Raw genomic sequence first — 23,699 nt, 5'->3', positions numbered from 1 at the left:
CCAATGGAAGTGGGTGCACTCCATTGTCTCTTGAGACAGACAGATGCCAATAACTTCAAAGAGAAGTCCCAACGGGCTCATTTCCCAGCATCACAATTTGAATGACAGAGGAAGCTGCCTTAAGACCGCCTCCGATCCATGGGTTGATCTAGCTCAGTATTGTCTATTGCACTGACAGGCAGCAGCCCTCCAGAGTTTCAGACAGAAATTTCTTCAGCTGTACCTGCAGACACCAGGGTTTCGAACCTGGGACTGCCTGCATGCAAGGCAGAGCTTCTACCACTGCACTATGGCCCTTCCCCCAAAATAGGCATTCTAGCAAATCCAATGATAATTCAACTAACCTACCTCACACTGAGCTGTTGTGTGGATTAAATGGAAAGGGGTGGGGGGTGGGGAGAGAACCATGTGTGCTACCTTGAGCCCTTGGACAAAAATGCAGGATGTTGTTGTTGTTGTTTAGTCGTGTCCGACTCTTCGTGACCCCATGGACCAGAGCACACCAGGCACTTCTGTCTTCCACTGCCTCCCGGAGTTTGGTCAGACTCATGCTGGTAGCTTCGAGAACACTATCCAACCATCTCCTCCTCTGTCGTCCCCTTTTCCTTGTGCCCTCCATCTTTCCCAGCATCAGGGTCTTTTCCAGGGAGTCTTCTCTTCTCATGAGGTGGCCAAAGTATTGGAGCCTCAGCTTCACGATCTGTCCTTCCAGTAAGCACTCAGGGCTGATTTCCTTCAGAGTGGATAGGTTTGATCTTCTTGCAGTCCATGGGACTCTCAAGAGTCTCCTCCAGCACCATAATTCAAAAGCATCAATTCTTTGGCGATCAGCCTTCTTTATGGTCCAGCTCTCACTTCCATACACCACTACTGGGAAAACCATAGCTTTTACTATACGGACCTTTGTTGGCAAGGCGATGTCTCTGCTTTTTAAGATGCTGTCTAGGTTTGTCATTGCTTTTCTCCCAAGAAGCAGGCGTCTTTTAATTTCATGGCTGCTGTCACCATCAAAATGCAGGATACAAATGCAATAAATAAATAAATAAATATCCACCCATTCTGTCCCGCTCCTCCATGCATCAGATGGGAAGGCTAGCCTACCTTTTTTTTTCTTTTTAAGAAAAATAGTTTGTATGTGTGTTGAACAATCTTAAGCGATCCACCTGTAACTTACTGAAGAAAACCAGGGATAAGTTACACAACAGCTTGCATTTTCCAGAGCTTGAGCCTGCAGGTAGTGTGGTATATTTGTACCAAATCAGGGGGCAATGAGTCCACAGAAGCAGCACTGGCCAGCAAGTGTTGCTATATAAGTTTCCTCATTGATGAGAAGATCTGTAGACTGTGACATGGCAAAAACATGGACCCTAAGGTGGGATTTAACTACAAACCACTTGATCAGCTAGGATTCCTGTTTGCCAGGCTTTGCCATTAATAGCACTAGGTGGCAATATTTTGACATCTCAGGTACATGTTAACTAAACTGATACTCAAAAACTTTAACCCCCTGAAGTGTTTTGGCACAACCTTCTCTTTGCTGACTAGCTGCCGTGCAAGGTGAATTCAACCTTGGGTCACACCAAGTCTAACAGGATTAAAGAGTTCGTTTCCATAGCATGAAGCCCTGCAATTATTTTCTTCTTTGAAGCGGAATTTCACGTGGTGATTTTGCAAAAAGGAAAAAGGTGAAAGAAAGCAGGAATGTAACAGCCAGCTGGAAAAGAATGCAGGTTAACAAATGTAGTCTGGACAAACCTAAGACTTTGAGTTGTACCCAAATAAATCAGGATTTGTCCATTGATTTCGGTGAGTCTGCTCACTGACTAAGTTAGGTATAGCTGTTCATCATTACCTCCACATTTCAGAAGGCAGTACTATGCTATTAGTTTTATTCTAGCCAGTAATACACTAAAAGACTTCATTTATTTTCTTCACTGTTGAAATAGCCAGTGTTGCTCAGGAAATCAGTGTGAAATATTATTTCACATATGGAACAACTAAACAAAAAGCGATATACCAGCTTTGTATCGTTGGTGATTTAAAAATAAAACAAGGGTAACTGTTCAAATCTAACTACTCAGGAAAATGTTTAAAACTGATGCAAGTCTGAACTGTTAAAATTCTACCTCAAAATAGGATTAAGAACATTACTGTCCAGTTGACTATAAACCTGATGCCAGTGGCCATATTTCAAGATGTGGTGAATGATACAATACAACAAATATGGAGATAAAAGGGCAACAGTAGTAAAAAGGAACAGTCCTTCTAATGAAACCTCATAAGACTGAGGTTCCCTAATAATTATTCCATTTATGAAAATATTTGACTATTTTAGAGCATTCCGCCATTTATTTAAGAGGTTTTTCCTCTGAAATCTATCCTAAGGGGGTGTCTACACCAACTGTTTTTCTCAGAATACATATATAGTGCATTGTGGAGGCTGTTGGTGTAATCACAATATTAGAGCTGGTGGCAAGAAATGTCCAATAATCCAAAATCCCATTTTAGCAAACTGGGAAATGCACAAACTGTGTGGACAAATGCAGGCCTTCACATGAGTGGCAATAGAAAAACCAGGAAGCCATAACTGGCCATAGTTCTTCATTCACATGTAACAGAAAACCATGGTTAACAGCTTTGAAATAAGCTAGGATTCAGAAGCCACATGATGCACCCTCTGACCACCCTAATAGTTTATTTTTTATTTAAGAAGACTGCTCACGGTGATGGCAAATCTGAAAAAGGCCTAATGTTTGTAAATAATAAGGCACGGCATTAAGAAATGCATCAATAGTATACAGAGCTCCTCATCCATCTCACTGCTTCTAAATAACTTTTGCAAGACAGAGTCATTCAATACCCAAAGCGTTCCTTTGCAATCTTTGCACGAGTCAGGAAAAAAAGAGTTAAGAACTACCATTAGCCTGTTGGCCCATCAGAAAAGTTTCAAAAGTAACAGTCAAATTTTATCATGTTGTTAATGCTAACATAAAAGCGAGTAAGCTTTTCAAAGTTTGCTTACCTTTCTGGCCTTTTTTGTGGGCTCTGACAAATCCATTACCTTGTTACTTATTATTCAAAGTTGACATCCTGGGAGGATACAACAGTCTAAGGCTTGATTAAAATCTTTACCATAGAAAGAAAGAAAGAAACCAAGATGCAACAGTGGATACAGTCCCAAATGTATCTCACAAGTTTGAATCTGTAGGCGATCGATACCATGTAATACTAACACATACAAAACTTTCAGGACATCAAGGCTGAATACACAAACAAGAAAACATACAAGGGGCCGTTCTATGTGTACTTACCTAGAAGAAAGTCACATTGAACTCACAGCAGCTGAATTCCAGGTAAAATGCATAAAAAGGACCCAAGGAAGCTGCACAGATCTGAATATATTCACCAGCATTAGGTACAAATTCAGTACCTATCACCAAGGTACACAAAGTCCAGTTACATGAACCGGCACCTTCAACTGACCGTTTGTGTGCCTTATTCCAAGCCAGATATGCAGGGATGAAAAAATGAGAGCGCTATGTCTATTAAGACAGACGCTTTACAAAACACACTGCACGGTTCAGTAAGATTAACATCGTTGGCTCGGTTGCCTTTTGAGCGTCGGCCGGATTGAAAGCTTTGCTACAGAAGAAGAAGAAAAACGCCGTCCTTCATGGGAAGAGCGCTGCTTTCATAATCGGCAGAGCCACATTGCTACAGCAACCTTGTACTCCATGTACCCAAAAATCTAGGCAGCAAAAATAACAAAGCACTGGAGGCCAAGAGAAAATATTCCCAGGCTCTCAAAATACTACAGTGCTCATTACATGCTACTCCGTATTTTCCGTAGCTTAAGAGCTGCTTGCAGACCTCAGAAGGGTGGCTAAGCTTCATTTCACCATAATTACCATGACCATTCTTAAAATCTATCTACTGTATTATATATAAATATATATGGTATGCACAAATCATTTTTGGCTTTATACCAACTTTAAAAATAATTCTTCTGAGTTTCCTGCATAGAATGCAGCTCATTTTAACGACCACTGCCTATAAGATTGGGCACCTCCTCTAAAACAAATGGTTCTCTCCAAACCAGCAATGAGCATTTCCCTATTTTCTGCTCTTCAGTAACCAACACCAGTGATCTTTCAACTCCATCTTTAAGTAGGATCACCGAGGTTGATGAGCCCATGTGTACACTGTCAAAAACAGCACTCCTGGCTGTGAAAACATAAGAAAGCTGAAGCTCTGTGCTATAAAGTGTCCAATGTATGGATAGCCATGAAGCAAATAAACATGGCTGCTCCTGAACTGCCTTTTTGGGGTGGGGTGGGGAGACTTAACTCACCTTGCTGGGACTTATTTCTGAGTAGACATGACTATGATTGCACTGGAATTCTCTTGAAATTAAGAGGACATGGTTGTTGCAGTCCTACAACATCCTCTCGGCAGCAGGGAAAATGAAAGGGCAACACACATACCCTAGTCCTGTGTTATTTACCATCTCACACATTTTGGAATCATTAACTAGTCGCCTTTGTCCGGCCTGCGGTATCATTGCAAACTGAGGGAGAAATGCTTTTCTGGACTCTTACCAGCAGGCAGAGTACAATAACTCATTCTCAGTTTTTTGCCTTCAAAGTTTGGAGAAGGAACGGGGAACCTGTGCCCCCACTCTGATGTTGTTGGGGCTCCCAAACCCTCTGGGTCAGGAACGATGGCAGCTGGAGTTCAGCAGCATTCAGGTTCCCCACTCGTGGTCCAGAGCAGGCTTCCTCAGACTCAGCCCTCCAGATGTTTTGGTCTACAACTCCCATGATCCCTAGCTAGTAGGACCAGTGGTCAGGGATGATGGGAACTGTAGTCTCAAAACATCTGGAGGGCCGAGTTTGAGGAAACCTGGTCCAGAGCATAGACCGACTGGTTAGGCAATGCAAGACCCCACCAGATCCCACCTCCAGCGTTCTTTTTTTAAAAAAAGAATTAAAACAAAAAATTCTTATTTAGATCAGTATGAGAGAGGAAGAAAACAGCAAGCTGCTTTAAGAGAAAGAAAGCATGTCTAAGGAAGACCTAGTAACTTACAAAACCTCTTCAGCCAACAAAGCAGCATGAGTCACTCTAGGCAAGTTCTACGAAGCATTGATGGAAGATATCAAGAACATTGAAAGCTTAATCCTTTTATCTCAGAGGGTCGGGGAAATGACCGTGTGTGAAGGAGATCCACCAATCAGGCGAAGCCAGCTCTACTTGGAATCTCTGACCACTAGCATTCGCCAACAGCCCAATCAGGTGGGACAAGAGGTGCAAATGGCGCCAGCTTCCTCTTGATGTGTGTGTGTGTAGGGGGAGAGACATCCCCAATGAGGAAGGAGGAGATGCTTTGAGCATAACATGCACTCAGCATGGAGCACCAATAGGAACTCAAAGGTTCTCTGAAAAGGACAGAAATTGTGGGTGGGTGCTGCGTTTTTGTTACTGGACCTCATTCATTACAAAAAGCAATTGCAGGATAAGCAGATGTTCAAAGAACATATTTGATGGCTGGGTTCACTCTGAGCCACTTTATCTTTATGGCCTTACACTGTGCACAGATTAGCAACTTCCAAGAATAGGTCCTCAACCTTGCCAGATTCCTACTACCTCCAGAACTGTCAGATAAGAAAAGAAAAAGAACACTTTCAAATAGCACAGAATGAGGAACTTATGGCCAGCCAGATGTTGATGGCTGTGCTGGCTGAGGCAGATGGGAGTTGTAGTTCATCTGAAGGGTTAGCTGTCTACTCACTCATCATTGGCCACCAGCTTGGGAAAGGGGGAGTACCGCTGTCTTATCTAAGTCCTCCCTAAATATGGAGCTGAAACAGACTCAAATTTTCATGAACACACTATCTGGACTTAGACAAGTCACTTCTCTGCAGTATGGAGATAAAATTACTACTGACCTGTCTTACAGGGCTATTGCAAGGATTACAAATGATACAAAGTTAAGTGCTTTGAACACTTGCAAGAGCTGCTATAAAAATGCCGAGGCCAATTCTCATCACCGAAAGTTGTTGTGAAACTATCATAATTTTTTCTATGTGTTTATGGAATTCATGCTAGGGCCACCCCACCCCACCCCCAAAAAATATTGCCCCTCTTTGTTTTTGCAGCAACATTTTTTCCCCCAATCAAAATGGGAAAGGCAGAGAGAAATTTCAGAAAATTTTGAAGACTGGCTTACCTTAGTTTTATTTTTTCAAGACAATGTGCAAAAATGGGGGGGGGGCAGGCAGTTGTGTGTGTGTGTGAGTGAGTGAGTGAGTGAGTGCACTCATGCACACACACTTTGTAAACTTTAAAAAGCCTTACAAACTTTCGTGACAGCAGTCACGAAATTAAAAGATGCCTGCTTCTTGGGAGAAAGGCAATGGCAAACCTAGACAGCATCTTAAAAAGCAGAGACATCACCTTGCCAACAAAGGTCCGTATAGTTAAAGCCATGGTTTTCCTGGCAGTGATGTATGGAAGTGAGAGCTGGACCATCAAGAAGGCTGATCGCCAAAGAATTGATGCTTTTGAATTATGGTGCTGGAGGAGACTCTTGAGAGTCCCATGGACTGTAAGAAGATCAAATGCATCCATTCTTAAGGAAATCAGCCCTGAGTGCTCACTGGAAGGACAGATCGTGAAGCTGAGGCTCCAATACTTTGGCCACCTCATGAGAAGAGAAGACTCCCTGGAAAAGACCCTGATGTTCGGAAAGATGGAGGGCACAAGGAGAAGGGGACGACAGAGGACGAGATGGTTGGACAGTGTTCTCGAAGCTACCAGCATGAGTTTGACCAAACTGCGGGAGGCAGTGGAAGACAGAAGTGCCTGGCGTGCTCTGGTCCATGGGGTCACGAAGAGTCGGACACGACTAAACGACTAAACAACAACAACAAACTTTAAAAGCATTGCCCCCTCCTATTTTCTCTAAAAACTCCTGAAATTCTCCTAACATTCTCCTGCACCCCTCAGTCTTTGGGGTGCTCTTTTCACCTGTCCTCCTGCTAATTTCTAAATAGGCTGATATTTCTGGTCCAGCTCTGTCTCTCATTATCAGCCCGGCTTCAATTCCTTCCATCAGATATTTGCCTGCTTCAAGAGTTTGATTTGTTTAGACAAGCAGTTAAGCCTTTCCTATTCAAGCAGACATTTGGCCTTTCCTAAACGCTGGAGTGTTTCTCTGGTTTTTGGAATTTCCCTGCAAATGTTTGCTTTTAGATCACATTGTTTCCTTTAAAATCTTAATTTTCTTGGAGGGTTACATTTTACATTAGTTTCCGATCATTTTGCCCTTTGAGAATCAGTATAAACAGAAAAGAGAGCTTTGTACATTTCTAAACAAAAACAATAAAGACCAACAAATTGAGTCTAGTAGCTCATCTGATGCAAAAGAAAACAGCAACATACAATCCAGTTGGACAAATAGTAATTTGTGCAATTCTCGTAAGTTTTTTTAAAAAACAATCTAAACAAATTATTCCACCATTCATTTTTACAGTACAATACAAGTGGCAATTTGAACTAATGAAAATGAAACAAATTCATTCTTAACCGCTTTGCACGGCAGGCATTGTTTTGCGTTTTAGGAATAGGCTAGAATGCTATGTACAGTTCACAGAAAGGTCATGTAAAGGGTGGAGAGGGAAAAGAAGAGATACGTGAAACTGACAGAACAGACGCCTCTATTTTAGTTTAGGTCGGGGTGACCAAACTTCAAGGGCCCAGTGGCCCTTTTGCAAACAAGAGAAACTGCTGTAGGCAGAGCACACAAACCACATCCTAATGCTATTGGCTACAGTAGACGGCTTTTTTCAAGTCTAATTTCAGCATGGGGGGGGGGGCACTTTAGGCACCACAAAATGCCACTTCAAGCCCTATATCATTAATTGCCCTTCACTTTGCCATACACAGAAAGGAAGCCAGAAGAAGAAGAAGAAGAAGAAGAAGAGGAGTTTGGATTTGATATCCCGCCTTTCACTCCCTTTAAGGAGTCTCAAGGCGGCTAACATTCTCCTTTTCCTTCTTCCCCCACAACAAACACTCTATGAGGTGAGTGGGGCTAAGAGACTTCAAAGAAGTGTGACTGGCCCAAGGTCACCCAGCAGCTGCATGTGGAGGAGCGGAGACGCGAACCTGGTTCCCCAGATTACAAGACTACTGCTCTTAACCACTACACCACACTGGCTCTCCAGTGCTTCACACATTTTGCGCAGGCGTTTTCTGACCCATAAGATCATTCAAGACCCTGTTTTGTGTAGCAGAACCCCCCAAATTCTTATTCTATATTCTTTTAACATTGCTGTCTCATTGGTTTTGGGCTGCATTTTTAACTACATTGTGTGTGTGTTTTTAAATACAGTATACTGTTGAGTGGTTTATATAAATGCTTTTAAATAAACAAAATTTGATTTATTTACATAATTAAGGCCACCATGTTGACAACCCCTGGTTTAGACAGCTGTTAGGCTGCATTTGTGGCCTATAAAATTGTGACCTCTGGTCCAATCCATCTGAGATTTAGGAAGTCTGATGTTCAGGGGTGAACCTGATTGGACTGAACACACCAGAGTTAGCTGCAGCAGAAGAATGGCCAAATCTTTCACTGAAATCGACAAGAAAACAAAGTGATATTTGCACTCCCTCATTAATTCCCATAAAACCACATGAAATAGTGGGGCTGGCTGCCACCCAGTTCACTGAATATACTTCTTTAAGATTTATACCAGAAGATTAGAAAATGGCCATAGTAGTGAAGTGACTGAACGTACATTTTGCATGCAGAAGATTCTAACCAGGAAGGGCTAGGAAGACTTGCCCAAGACCCCAATCAGTGTAGACATGAACTGAGCTAGATGGACCAAAAATCTGCCTAAAGCAAAGTCCTCTGTTCCTCAGATTCAAGTATAGGTAGGTACCCCTGCCCATACGGGCCAGTCTTGACAGACCCTAGGGTTGTGCACCCATCTCACTCAAGAGGCCGGGGGCCAGCGCTGTCCGGAGACACTTCCGGGTCACGTGGCCAGCGTGACATCGCTGCTCTGGCGAGCCAGAGCCGCACACGGAAACGCCGTTTACCTTCCCGCTAGTAAGCGGTCCCTATTTATCTACTTGCACCCGGGGGTGCTTTCGAACTGCTAGGTTGGCAGGCGCTGGGACCGAACAATGGGAGCAGACCCCGTCGCAGGGATTCGAACCGCTGACCTTTCGATCAGCAAGCCCTAGGCGCTGAGGCTTTTACCCACAGCGCCACCCGCGTCCCTGCTAGATTCAAGTATACACATGGTTAAAAAACAGACTTGGCTTCTGCTGCAACCATTATATGTGCTGCATGTCATTAACATTTCTACTGCAGCAGTCTCTGCTGAGAAGTATCATTGACTTTGGTTCACAGAGGTCTGCCTAATGTGCAGACGTATGGTATTAAAAATGTCTGGAGGAAAGCATCATGACAGACAAAGGTGCCGAAGAACTTCATAAATTCGAAGGAGAAAACGTTCAATCTGCATATGCTCTTGGAAAAATATTCTCCCCAAACGCCAACATTTCTGTTGCATCCATTGCTTTTACCAGTGCACTGGAGTTTTCAGTTACACGTTTAAGAAGCTGAGAAAAATGACTAAACTTTGATTCCATCATCGTACATTTTTATAAACAGTCTCATTGCTAAATCCACGTCAGCCCAACCCAAACAGTGTTTCTCTCCAGACACAGAGGCAACTGAACCAGAAAGGGAATGTGGCAACATGGCAAGTTGAGGAAGATGGTCACAATTAAGACCCTTGCAACTGCCCTAGACAACTAGAATGTTGCATCTCCCCAAGAAAGTCATAGAATTGTACATTTGGAAGGGACAACGGAGGTTGGGGGGGGTTATCTGGTCCAACTCCCCATGTCAATTGTGAATTATCTGCACAATTTCATATGGGAGGGAATGTTCAGTACGGAATTGAGACACACACAAAGCTTTATTCCTTTTCCTCTTTTCTCTAGTACAAGAGGAATTTAATTTCCAAAGTTCATTTCTGCTGTTGCAAGGTAACAATATCAGGCTTCTGACCCTATTTGGTTGCTTACATTGCCAAGGATGAAAATACAGATTTCTATTTCGTCAATAGGTTTTCTTTTCCTGCAGTAACTGAGGGTCCCCTCTGGCACCGGGACCCAAGGTCATCCAAAGAGGCTCAAAGCACAGAAAAAAACTGAATCCAATCCATACCTAACATTCTATCCATTTCAACAGCACAGCAATCTTCCCTGGAAAAAGTACTAAGCTCCTAGGCAAATTTCAGCACTATATTTAGAGAGCCACGGCTTAATGCAGGGACAAAGCCAGCATCCAAACCGATACACAGCCAGAATCATGTTTCACTTGTTTGCATAGAAACATCTCCAGTCACTATACAGTTACACCATTTTATAACGTTCCTTTCTTTATTTTTCCCCACAATCCAGACATGGAGCATCCCAGAACCAAAGAATCAACACAGGGTTCAAAGAGAAAAAGAACAATTTCATTTCGGGCACAATTCTAAGTGCCAGCTTTCACCTCCAAAGCTCTAAGGCTGTGGCCCTCCAGATGTTACAGGTGAACTACAACTCCCCATCACTCCTTACCACTGGTCAAACACTTTGGGAATGATGAGAGTTGGAGGACAGAGGTTCCCCATCCCCACCTTCAATTTGCTGAGTTTTCTCAGGAATCATCTAATCCTGCATGAATCAGCCTGGAAACTCCACTCAGCTTCTGGAAGTCCTTCTTCCAGCTCCAGAACTGGCATGAATGGATGCTTTAGTTGAGTTGCTGCTACAATTTACTTTAAACAGATATTAACAACCAAGGCTATTTTCATAAGATGGATCTCATTGTCTACATTTCCTTCCTCCTAAATTCCGATCTAGTACACATTTGTTGGCCGAGAGTGCATACGGTTTCAAAGCCCTTCACTTCTTCAATACCCTACTCTGAATTTTAAACATTCAATACAAGTTCTTAAGGGTTTTCTGTTCCATTTTGTCACAGGTGAATGGAAAGGGGGGAACCTTCCAGAAATTCAAAACACCTCTACAGTTCCACGGCAATTGCTCACACCTCTACACTAGTATTTTGAGCCAAATAAACCTTGTTGTATTTATCTAAGCAAGACGTAAACAGGAAAAAAAAAGAAAAGGCGGCGTGAGTAATCGTTCTGAATTTCATCTGCAATCAAAACATATCTACAAATATTTCAACTTAAGGTGTCTTCTCTATTCAGAGAGGGAGAAACTCCCCACAGTAAGCCCACACAGATCATGAAACGACCACACGACCAGCTAAATCATTTCCACTTACAACGGCCTCTTCCCACATGCAGACCTCAATTTGGTTTCATATTTGCGGATTACATGCATACATATCCTGCCTTTCACCCATACAACTCAGGCAGCAAAGAGACCCAAACATGCTCTGATTCGGCAAACCTGTTGCATCATGTACCTTCAGGTATGTGTTAGTACAACGGATGAGGGCTGATCAACATAAACTCAATCCAGACAAGGTGGGAGATCCTGTTGCTGGGTGGTTCATCTCACCAGCTTAGTGACAGTCAATGGAAACATGAAGGTTTCCAAATTTTGGGAAACAATTTGTTCTGGTTTTTCTTCCAGGCCTTCACATCTGTAATGGTCATCCCAGCACTGGAGAGGGTTGCACGCCCCCTGAAGAAAGACATTCCCAGTCTGGGGGTGCTCTGCTCAGTGACCCACCTTTGTCATTGGAGGTGCAGGTTACTGCCATAGACTAGACCATTTGCTACCAGGTTATGATAGCATTCCAGCTTCCGCTGATACACCAACAAAGGGCATCCCCAACAGCCTGGCCTCCTCATTCTCCAGCTTAGACTGCTGCAATTCATTACACATGGGACTGCACTTCACAGATGGCCTGGAAGCTTCAATCAATGCAAAATGCAGCTGATAGGGTCAACTACATGTTACAGTCGTATGACACCTGGGCTTTGCCAGCTGTACTGGCTCCCAGTAAGATATCCACACTCAACTGAAAGTGCTGTTTTGACCTTTGAAGTACTCCATGGCTTGCAACGAGGGCACCTAAAGGACTCTTTTTCTCCACATGTGCCTGCCCATATACTAAGGTCTTTCTTCAGGTGCCCCTCCATCTAAGATATGACTACAGGGTCCACTTCGTAATGGCATCTCCAGGAGGCTTCGCTGGCTGCCTACCTTAATGCAATTCCGGTACCTAGCAAACCCTTCTAACCTCTGTGCATTGCCATAATGCTGTTCCCTGCTTTGTTTTTAAACCCTTTCAACTGCCACTCCTGATATTGTGTATTTAATGTTGCTCAATGTTCTTGTTTTAAAATGGCAATTGAACCAAACTGCCCTGGGAATTCACTGAAAGGTGAAGTACAAATGAAATAAAGTGCAAATACAAAACTTAAGCTGGCAAGACTACAGGTTCGGTTCTCCCTTCATGAACATTATTTACATGTGCTCAGTGAGCTCAGTATGTATTTTTTTACAGCCTGAACCTACACGTGCTTACTTTAAGAGTAAGCCCATTTGAGGGACAGGATCCCAGAATTTCCCTACAAACTTTATTGCTGCCTAGTGCCATTTTAAAAAAAATCTCCATCAATTAACTGTTTTAAAAATTAGCAAAATGGAGAGAAACTTTTCACAGAGTGCCGTATTTTTCGCACCATAGGGCGCACTGGACCATAGGGCGCACCTAGTTTTGGGAGGCGGAAAACAAGAAAAAATTATTCTGAACCCCAGAAGCCAGAACAGCTTCTGGGATACCGTGTGGCTGTTCTGGCTTCTGGGGTAACCGCGCCAAGCCTCTTCAGGGCAGCGGGATGAAGGCTCCCCCTGCCCCCCTCTCTCTGTGCAGTGCCCCTCCTTCACAGGAAAGGTGCTGCGCAGAGAGGGAGAAGGCGCATCGCCCTTCAGCGAAGCTGGAGAAGGAACAGAAGACCCTTCTGTTCCTCCTCCGGCTTCGCATGACAGACGTGTTGCTCAAGGGGGGCTGCACCTTCTCTCTCTCTGTGCAGCGCCTCTCCTTCTGTTCCTCCTCGGGCTTCGCTGGACAGGCGTGTTGCTGCCAAGCGGGAGGAAGAGCAGGAGACCCTTCTGTTCCTCCTCCGGCTTTGCATGACAGGCGCGTTGCTCAAGGGGCGCTGCGCCTTCTCTCTCTCTCTGCGCAGTGCCTCTTCTTCACAGGAGAGGCGCTGCGCAGAGAGGGAGAAGGCGCAGCGCCCTTCAGCGAAGCTGGAGAAGGAACAGAAGGAGACCCTTCTGTTCCTCCTCCGGCTTTCAGGACAGGCGCGTCGCCGCGAAGCCAAGGAGCCTGCATTCGCTCCATAGGACGCACACACATTTCCCCTTCATTTTTGGAGGGGAAAAAGTGCGTCCTATAGAGTGAAAAATACGGTACTCAGTGGCACAGTGCAGGGGTTTGATGCAAAGTAATATCTTTTGAGGGAGCTTGCAAGTCTCATTTCTTTCATTCAACAAGCCATCTCTCCAGTGGTCTAAATTCTGCTGGCTTCTCAGAGGCCCTGCGCTTCCTGAAAAGTTCACGAAGTCCCAGGCTGGGCTTTCCTGTAGGTGTGGGAACGTGGGGGAGCTACATTTCATGTACTGTACTTGGCAGCCAGCTGTTGCTGCTTTTAAGTTAAGACTTTATTCAAAAAGAAACCACTATGGAAAAGGTATATAAAACAACTTGCTTTAAATAGAAAATCAGCTCACCCACTGCTCTCAGGCACTCTGTACCAACTGTACAGGCACTCTGTACCAACTGTACAGGCACTCTGTACCAACTTCCCCAAGGTTTCCAGGCTTCAGTTTAAGCCCAGGGGAAGAATCTCATGGGGCTTTATCAGGTAAGAATTCTGCTGCCTTCCCAGGGGACCATGCTTCCTGAAAGGCACATGAACTCTGAACCCAGGGAGGGTATGGAGCACCGGAGAAGCCTTTTCTAGAAAGAAAACATGCACCACCTGCAGCCCTCTCACAATACAAGGTCTGCTCAAGACTGTACACACAGTATGCAAAGTTCAAAACTGCCCTGAGAAGGCAGTTTGGCAAATCTGCCAATTTCTCATCCCCCCACTTTTCAGTTCGGTTCTCTGCAGTTCCATTAACCATTTTCAATTTTTTTGTTTAGGTCCTCATGGAAATCCACCAGCATTTTAGTGCTACTGTCCTTTGCTATTAACGGATGGGTGCAACTTTGCTCGATATACCCATTTCCGCAGAGCAAAGCAAATGCATGTTTGCAATTTCATTTAATATCTGCATTTCTACACCCGTTACTCGGCTGGGGAGTGCACTGCAGAATTCAGAAAAGTGCTGATTTTCGAAGAAGGCCTTTTGGTTTCAGTTTGCCTATTGTTTTGAAAAGTGAGAATTAGGTTGGTTTGCCTTTAAATGCAAAGTGAATTGAACCCCCCCCCCCAATTTCTAGAAAACCCCAACACCTCTTATGCAGGTGTGGAATTGGGGTGACTTTTGGGGGCACAGGGCTTAACTGCCTTTTTCTCTTACCTGAAACCCTTCCTGGGCAATTAAAACAAACTGGTTCGCTGAAATGGCCAAAAATTGCTTTCAAGCAACTCTGTTGGAGCCAGATACTCCTGGCAATGACCTTGGATTACTTTCACTGGATGTTCTGCCAATACCACCTCCAGATGATCTCTCCAGAGAGGAAAAGGAATAGCTCTGAGTCACTCTTTGCCCTCTCACTCTCTCCAATGTATCACAGGCCATCTGCAATCCGCAACCGTGATAACTCAAACAAAATCCAATATTCCCAAAGGCTTAACTTGGGAAAGAAAGGGAAAAAAAGATGGGGGGGAAACCAGGCAAGGGTCTTCAGCAGCCTTTTCCAACTTTGGGTCCCCATATTATTCTGGACTACAACTTTCATCAACCCTAGCTAGCAGCACCGGTGGTTAGGGATGGTGGGTCCCCAGTTGTCGTTGGACTACAACTCCTATCATATCCAAACTAGCAGGTTAGGGATTAATGGGAGTTGTAGTCCAACAATATCTGGGGACCCTAGGTTGTAAAAGGCTGGTCTACAGGTATAGACAAGAGAGAACACAAATATTTTTCTCTGCGTTCGCTGCCATTACACTGAAAACAACTCATCAGAACCGAAACCAACATCCTATACTCGCAAACTGAAGTGCTGATTTACTCTCCCACGGTCCTAAGCGCTTTTTGAATAAATACAAATTTAAAAACAACTCTCAGTGGGATCGAGGGTGCTTAGGGAACCGCCGATTGGCGGATCCCGGAATTCAAACGGAGAAATCGATTATCCAGCTGCGGCTGCCAATTCTAGACCGCGTCTCTGAGCAGCGTCTCGACCTTTAGGAGAGCCCAGCTTAGACCGGGTCGTCTCTCCGGCTTCCCCTCCGAAGGCATTGATCCAACAGCCGGGGTGGGCGGAAAATGGGAATCGGTTTCCCTTCTGGGAAAATAATCACAGCTGGGGGCGGGGAAAGGGGGGGGAGAGAAGTCGCTGTTCAGAAAAAAGGGGCAAAAAGAGGCAAAAAGGACTCAGCTGTGAGCAAGCAACTTTGGGAATAGCGTCCCAAATAGGGAGAGATGTTGGGGGTGCAATGAAAGAGAGAGATGTGGGGAGGGGGGAGTGTCAAGCTGCGTCTCTAAGCATTCCTCCCGTCCCAGAAGTGGAATCCGAATCAATGGAAGTCGCTGCCCAATAATTTCGGGTCGAAGTGCCCTTCCCCACGAACCCAGGTCTCACCAAGCTTCCCTGGACGCAAACCTCATAGTAGTCCTGGGCACTTACTCCCGAGTAAGCCGCTTCAGAACCGAAAGCCGTACCAGCGCCGGCGAGACCGGGATCGCCCTGCCATTCCCACGGCTTTCCAAGCCCGACACCCCCTTTGAAACACACCCGCCCACCCCAAAGAACTCTCCCGGTTGCGCCCCTCACCTTCTCACGCCGCCTCTCCTCCGCCCCGCCGGCGCGCTTCTCCATAATCCGCGGTGCCAGGCGTGCTGGGCCGGGCCGGCCCCACCTCCGCTGGGCTCGGCTCCTGCGCAGCCCCAACAGGAAGCCGGAGCCTGGCGGGGAGGCAGCGGGAGCAGCCCGGTGCCCTCCGAGAGGGATGGGCGCGCGGGGACCGAGGAGACGGTCTGTGCGCTTTGGCGCCGGGCCTCGTGCGCCCTGGAGCTGGGGAGCTTTTTGGAGAGGTGGCGACGGGCGGATGGGTCCGAGCGAGAGGCTCCGAGGCCTGGCAGGCGGCGAGCGCAGTTCAGAAGAGCAGCAGCAGCAGCCTATGGAAAAGGTTCGGCTTGTGGCTCCAGCGGCGGGAGGAGGAGCTGGAGAGGGACAAGCAACAAGCGCCTTCTGTGCGGCTGCCTGCGAGCTGCCAAGTGTCGCGCTGCCCCTGGCCGCCCCTTGATCCCAGTGGTGGGGCCTTCAGGGGCAGGACTTGGAGGGCAGGACTAGCCCAGGGGTCCGCTCAGCAGAAGGGGCAGTAGGACCCCCCCCAACTCAACTGGGCACATTTTGAAGTACAACTAAAGTCTTCCCCACCCCCGCTGTCAGACCAAGCAGTGCAAAGTCTAAAATTACCACTTAAGCTGCGCCACTGTGGGATAACGCCACAGGTCTAACTAATCCCGTATTTCATATCAGATCATCTTTTTCCGTCGGAGCGCCCACGTGTCTGGATACCTAGGCACGGGCGGCAAGAAAAGCTGCGTTCTTATCATGAATTGTATTGGGAGTAAGACTCCTTGCATTTGTTTTCTGAGTAAACAAAAACAAAAAGCTTGTGATCATAGTGCACCTGCGTGTGAAAACCACAAAATGCCTTACAGTGAACTGGCAACATCATACAGTACCTTCCAGGTTCAGGTGGTGCCCTGCAGTTAAATAGGCAAATTAGATAGGTCTCTGCCCTCAAGGAGTCTACAGACTAAAATAAGGGACAAAGGAGGAATCAATGTGCTGAAATGCTTTTACATGTACAGTGGTACCTCGGGTTAAGTACTTAATTCATTCCGGAGGTCCGTTCTTAACCTGAAACTGTTCTTAACCTGAAGCACCACTTTAGCTACTGGGGCCTCCTGCTGCTGCCACGCTGCTGGAGCACAATTTCTGTTCTCATCCTGAAGCAAAGTTCTTAACCCAAGGTACTATGTCTGGGTTAGCAGAGTCTGTAACCTGACTAAGCCGCTTCTGGCGAACCAGAGCAGCACACAGAAATGCCGTTTACCTTCCTGCTGGAGTGGTACCTATTTATCTACTTGCACTTTGATGTGCTTTCAAACTGCTAGGTTGGCAGGAGCAGGGACCGAACAATGGGAGCTCACTCCGACGCGGGGATTTGAACCGTCGACCTTCCAATCGGCAAGTCCTAGGCACTGTGGTTTAACCCACAGCGCCACCCGCATGCAGAAGGAACCAGGTTCAATTTCTGGCATCTCCAGACAGGGCTAGGAAAGTCTTCCCTGTCTGAGAAACCCTAGATAATCATTGCTGATGTTAGATGGATCAATGTCTAAGGCCTCCTTCAGGCTGCCGCTATTTTGTGTGAATGATTCAATCACATATCAAAACTGTAGGTTTGGGGCAATTAAAATATATTACAGCTCTGCGTCGTCCAAGCACAACACGGCCGCTTTTTAAATACTTTCTGTGGTTTGGAAAAGCAATGGGGAGAGCACTGAAAGTGGGATGAATGAATGACTAATGCGAAGATGAGCAAATACTACCCCCTCCGCAGGCCAGGATGGCTGCTCATTGTCATCCAAGAGCCCCATAAAGAAATCAGAAGAAATGCTCAATAAAGATTGGGTGTAATCTAAGCTCCACATAAACCTTGTGCAAGCAAATCAGGATGTATTCTCAATAAATAGCTCATCCGGAGGGGCCCCTAAGCAGCTTCATATATTCCTGTTAGGAATACTTGAAATGTGCTATTTACGTTATGTTGGAATCCCTAATAATTTTTTTTTAAAAAAGAAAGAAATGTGCTATGTGTTATGTGCTATTTAAATGTGCTCTGTGTTTTTCTTAGAGCTGAAATGTTCAGTCAGTCAGTCAGTCAGTCACGTAGCTTAATCAATTAAAGTAAGAGTAAGCTCTGTTGAACACAGTAGGGTTTACTTCCCAGTAAATAAGCACAGAAGAGCACTGTTGGTCATGGGGGGGTGCCCTGGTTAATCAGGCAGTGGATTTTTTAAAAATAAGAAATATAATTTTAATACATGACCTAATCAAAACTGCACGTGGTGGGACCCATCTTATAGCCTGCAATGGCACATGTTTGCATTAGCTAAGAACAATAGAAATATTTTTGAGAAATAAGATTTTAACCAGGTGAAATTTTATAGATTCAATCCATTAAACCTCTTATGGTGAATTGATTAAAATGTATTTACTCGGTTGCAGCCCTTTCTTCTTATTTTTGAACTTTCATAGGTGGAAGAAAATTAAACAGGACCTGAAACTTTAAAATCAAATTCCCACGCAGCTGATCACTGGGTGACCATGAGCCAGCTACTATCTATCACTCAGCTTACCTAATCTGCCTCACAGGGTCGTTTTTAAAGATAAAAATGGAGAAGGGTGTGGGGAAAACCATATATGTTGCCTTGAGCTCCTTGGAAGATAGGTGGGATAGAATTGTAATAAGTACAATAAAACCCTCAGACTGTGACTGAATTAGCCAAGGGTAAATAGATTTGCCCTCTGATAGAAGTGTCCCTTCTCAGTGTATCAGAAGTCTGGTTTGCAACACACATTGCTGCGATAATGGTATTAATGGGCTTCTGGTGCTGAAGCAAGAACGGGCAAATAAAAGGGTTTCTTCTTATCACTTACGTCCTGCTCCTCTTGATCTGCAACAAATAAGCTCTCCCTTTATTCTCCCCTTTGCATCGTCCAACCTCTCCCATCACAACTGCCGCACTTCCTGCCAAGATGATGTACTGTCGATGTTAGAAGAAAAGAGCCAAAATAATATATTTACTGTTTATTACATTGATATTCCACCTTTTCCTCCAATAAGCTCAATGTGGCATTGCATGGCTCTCCTCTCCTGATTTTATCATCTCAACAACCCTCTGAAGTAGGTTGTGCTGGGAGAGAATCACTGATATAAAGTCATCCACTCATGTGGACTCATGGCTGAGTGGGGATTTGAACCCTGGTCTCCTTGCATCAGAGTCCAACACTCTAACCATTACACCACACTGGCTCTCGAAGAAAGACAGACATGCTGGGCTGCTGCTGCTGCAGAACAAAGCGATACATGGGGCTACCTTTGAAGGTGACCCAGAAACTACAACTAATCCAGAATGCAGCAGCTAGACTGGTGACTGGAGGCGGCCGCCAAGACAACATAACACCGGTCTTGAAAGACCAACATTGGCTCCCAGTACGTTTCTGAGCACAATTCAAAATGTTGGTGCTGACCTTTAAAGCCCTAAATAGCCTCGGTCCAGTATACTTGAAGGAGCGTCTCCACCCCCATTGTTCTGCCCGGACGCTGAGGTCCAGCGCCGAGGGCCTTCTGGTGGTTCCCTCATTGCAAGGAGCAAAGCTACAGGGAACCAGGCAGAGGGCCTTCTCAGTGGTGGCGCCCGCCCTGTGAAACGCCCTCCCATCAGATGTCAAAGACATAAACAACTACCTGACATTTAGAAGACATCTAAAGGCAGTCCTATAATGTGACTATTTTATTTTTAAATCTGAACTGTGGTTAATCAAAAAATGGAAGGAAAAGTCCAGGGTGAAGGAGGGGAGCTTGCCTACGCTCATTCCCCAACTGAGCCACCACATCCAAAGAAAGCAGTGAGAGCAAAGCGTTAAAATGGGTTTAAGACCAGTGTTAAAGGTGGGTCCTCCTGGGCCAGAAAAGAACTTATGGACGGAGCCTGTCCAGCTGGAGCCTGTCCTCACAGTGGCTATAACCAGACTCTCGCAAGAATCGCGAAAGCAGGACTTGAGCTCAACAGCACTCTCCCCCATGTGTGATTCCCAGAAACTGCCAGTCAGAGGCATACTTCCTTAGATAGTGGAGGCAGAACATAGCTAGTAGCCTCCAAGAGCCTCCATGATTTTGTCTAATCCACCCAAATCGGTGGCCATCAATACTTCTTGCTGGCTGAAGATTGGTTGCTCTGCTACAGGGGTGGGGAGCCTCCATGTGGTCCTCCACATATGCCTGGACTACAACTCCCATCATCGCAAACCACTGGCCATGCTAGCTTAAGGTTACCAGATTTTTTTCAAAGAATCCGGGGACGCTTTTTTTTTGTAAAGAGAAAAAAAAGTTATTTTTTAAAAAATTATTTAAAAATATATATTAAGAAGTAATATCTTCTCTTCTGTGGTCTCCTCTGTCGTGCAGCCTTCCTCTGGGCCCCAGCCTGCTCTCTTGGAGTGCTATCCGCCATGGAGTAGGCTCGGGTTGGACCTGGGCTCGGCCATGTGTCCTTGCCCTCCCGGTGCTCTCCTACCTCTTCTTCAGTGACAGCGGCGGCAGCGGAGTGGCAAGGTCATGGCTCCCCTCTTTCTTTCTCTTTCTCTTCCTTCTTCTTCTCCTCTCCTCCTTCTCCCTGCGTCAGCTCCAGGGTTTTCCTGGAGTGCCGCTGGGTGGGTGGCCGGGCGCTCTCGCTCCCAGTTTGATTTGGGTCATGGTGTGTGTGTGTCAGTGGTTTCCCCAGTTGATGCGCCGGGCGTCCCCAGTTCCCCCTTGGCAGTGGCGGCGGCAGTGACAGTCTCAGCAGCCCAGAGCCAGCCTGGTAGCACAGTTGGCTCTGGCTGGCTTCAGGAGCTGCTCGCTGCTGTGGCCCCTGCCTTTGCCTTGTCGGAAGTCCCCATATGATGTGTCTTGTGCCATTGAACCAATCACGCAACATTCATTGCTTACTAATAAATCTAATAAACACTTAAAATATGAATCCGGGGACATTAAATGAAATCCGGAGACATCCCGGGGACGGATTTTGTCCGGGGACAGATTTGTAAATCTGGTGTCTGTCCCCGGGAAATGGGGACAGCTGGTAACCATATGCTAGCTGGGGCTGATGGGAGTCCCCAATGACATCTGGATGGTCCGAACTTTGCTGTGGTAAGTCAGAGGAACCTTCTCCGTTGTACAGTCATTTCAAAGGAAAGCGAGAAACACAGGGTACTTGGCATTGCAAGAATTCCTCGGAGACATTTTGTCCTGGCTTTTAAAGGCATGTGGATTTCGAGATTTATTTAAAGAGGGGAAAGGGGGGGGGGAGCAGATGCCTTCACAGAGTGTGGGACTCCCCACTGTAAGTAATTGTTTCCCATTTCCGCAATTTTTACTTGGTACCTCCTTTCCGCGCGATAACGAAGGATATGGGAAGCCTATTCTTCAGCAACACTCCTGTCACAAACTCACTTCTGTGTTTCCTGTTAGCGTTTTCAAGACACAAAGGGCCTGGTTTGCTCAAAAGTCTTTCTGCCCAAGACCCAGATAAATGACTAGGAGATGCAAAACCACACGAATATTTTCATTTCCATAGGGCTTTCACAGGAGAAAGTTCTGGTGGGATGTCATTGGGCTGGGGGTGGGAGTCATAAAATGGTTAAACCTGGAACATCTCGAGCTGGTCAAGAACCCTTTTTCAAAATCTTAACCTTCCAAAAAATAATAATAATGGAGCTGCAGGGTGTTTTTTTGTTTTTAAACAAAATCTATGGCCTTGTTCTTTCTCAGCTCTTGCCTGTACTTTTGCTTTTTGCAACAAGAAGAGCTGCAATCAAGTTAATGAGAGCAATGGCCTTATGTGACTTCATTCCTCCTGGATGAAATTCTGGGGGTTGGACTAGATGACCCTTGAGGTCCCTTCCAACTCTACAGTTCTATGATTCTATAAATCTGTGTTGGAAAGGGGCAGGGAAATAGTAAATTTAGGAGGGGAGCCACTGGCAGGCACTGTGCCAAAGGCCGTCTCAGGAGATTTGTAAAATCCTATAGCCCCTGGAACATCGTCCCAACTACTTTAGAACTGTCTCCTTTATTAGAATTGCCATCTAATCCCTGGAAAGGCAAAAGCAGTGGCTAGAGTTTCCTCAAATTCTTTTTCACTTTAATATTTTATCATCCATTTAAATGTTAAAACTCAAGCATCCGTTTTCAACCTTAAACGTTTCCCAATGACTGGCAGTAACGAAAGAAGATGCACGAGTGATATTGAAAACATATATTCCGGAGTCTACATCTGAACAGCTCTGCAAGTAACAAAAATTTTCAAAGTTATATTCTAATAAAATTAGGGCATCTCACACAGAAGGAAAAATGTATGGTGACGAAATCCTGGCAATGAGACATTAAAATGAATTCTTCACAATGTTATCGGTGGTTGAAGGACAATTTGAAGCCAGACTTACGATTCTGGAGGTTTACAGCTCAGCAAATCCTGCGCTGGATGGACTGCATGTGTTGTGTTTCATTCACAAGGAAACAGCTTTTGCCCAAGGGGGTGCAGAAGTATTGGAAACAACAAGTGTTGTCAGGCTGGGCCCAGAAGGAACCTCTGCAAGATTGCTCCTACCTCCAGAGGATTCTAGCACTGAAGTGAACATTTTTTAAAGGACCGGGAACAAATTGTACATCAGATGTCACCTTATTCTGCCAAAGATTCTAATACGATTGCCCAGTGCGATTAAAAGGAGCATTCCAGTTCCCTGCCCCACCCCCCATAATTTCCTTCCTTACTAAGTAAAACAATTTCCTTTGGAAATAAATGTGCATGTTCAAGGAAACGGCAACAAGCTCCTTAATTAGAAACCAGGCAGAGTTGGGGGAGCAGAGTAGAACTTCTCTTGAAGTTTTATTTTATTATATTTTTAAAATAAATTTACTTATTTGGTTTTTCAAATTAGAATTTTACAATCACATATCCAACCTACAACACAGAAACAAGATTCCCAAGAATCTCCTGGACTTCCCGCCTCCCCTTTGTGGGTCCGATAATAATTTCTTCCAGCATCTTTTATAATAATTCAAATCTTTTACATCTCCATTATATCCAAAATTCATCATTAAACTACAAGCGTTATTCCAATCCTACTCACAATTTTAACTGTTTGCAATGGTTTTTAAGGTAATTTATAAAATTTCCCTATTCCTTATTAAAATTTTGGTCTTCCTGATTTCTGATTCTTCCAGTCATTTTTGCCATTTTGGCATAATCCGCCAACGTAATCTGCCATTCTTCTCTGGTCAGGAGTTTGTCTTCTTTCCATCTCTGGGCCAACAACATCTGCTGAAGTTTTATTTTATGTCCTTTTTTATTCATGTTTAGCCCACCCAGTTTCAAGATCTCAGAGGGATTGTTTCTTCCCCACCCCCTCTTTATGTGGTGACCCTGCAAGCTGCTCTTTGCAGAGGCGGATTTATGGCAGCACAGCCTAGGGGGCGTTGTAGGGCATTGCAACTATGACGTAGTGCAGGGATGTCTAACTGGTTGATCGTGATCTACTGGTTGATCACGGGGTGTCCCTGGTTGATCCTGGTTGATCACGGGACCCTGATCAATCACCCTCCAAAAAAGCTCCACAACTAATCCTCCCCCAAAAAAGCTTAGTAACTTTGATGAAGTTTCTCCCCCCAAAGCTCAGCAACTCTGGT

The 23,699-nt window shown here is 45.2% G+C and overlaps 1 protein-coding gene across 10 annotated transcripts in view; it reads right to left on the bottom strand.

Moving 5' to 3' along the window:
* LIFR (LIF receptor subunit alpha) overlaps positions 1–22,710 on the bottom strand; it is a 91,681-nt gene extending 68,971 nt beyond the window's left edge. For 2 of the 10 annotated variants that reach the window (XM_083402714.1, XM_083402720.1), the window contains exon 1: positions 22,457–22,710. The gene's annotated coding sequence lies outside the window, so the exon portion shown is untranslated. Of the gene's footprint in view, positions 1–3,311; positions 3,742–5,088; positions 5,108–15,814; positions 15,835–15,859; positions 15,956–16,006; positions 16,459–22,456 lie in introns of those variants that run through there. The other 8 variants (XM_083402715.1, XM_083402721.1, XM_083402719.1 and 5 more) reach the window with 7 other exon arrangements.
* Positions 22,711–23,699: the final 989 nt, after the last annotated feature.

The sequence above is a fragment of the Podarcis tiliguerta genome (assembly GCF_965153285.1).
Source record: "Podarcis tiliguerta genome assembly, chromosome: 11".
Classification (NCBI taxonomy): domain Eukaryota; kingdom Metazoa; phylum Chordata; class Lepidosauria; order Squamata; family Lacertidae; genus Podarcis; species Podarcis tiliguerta.
Note: the sequence above shows the minus strand (reverse complement) of the source record. Positions and strands in the feature narration are given on the sequence as shown.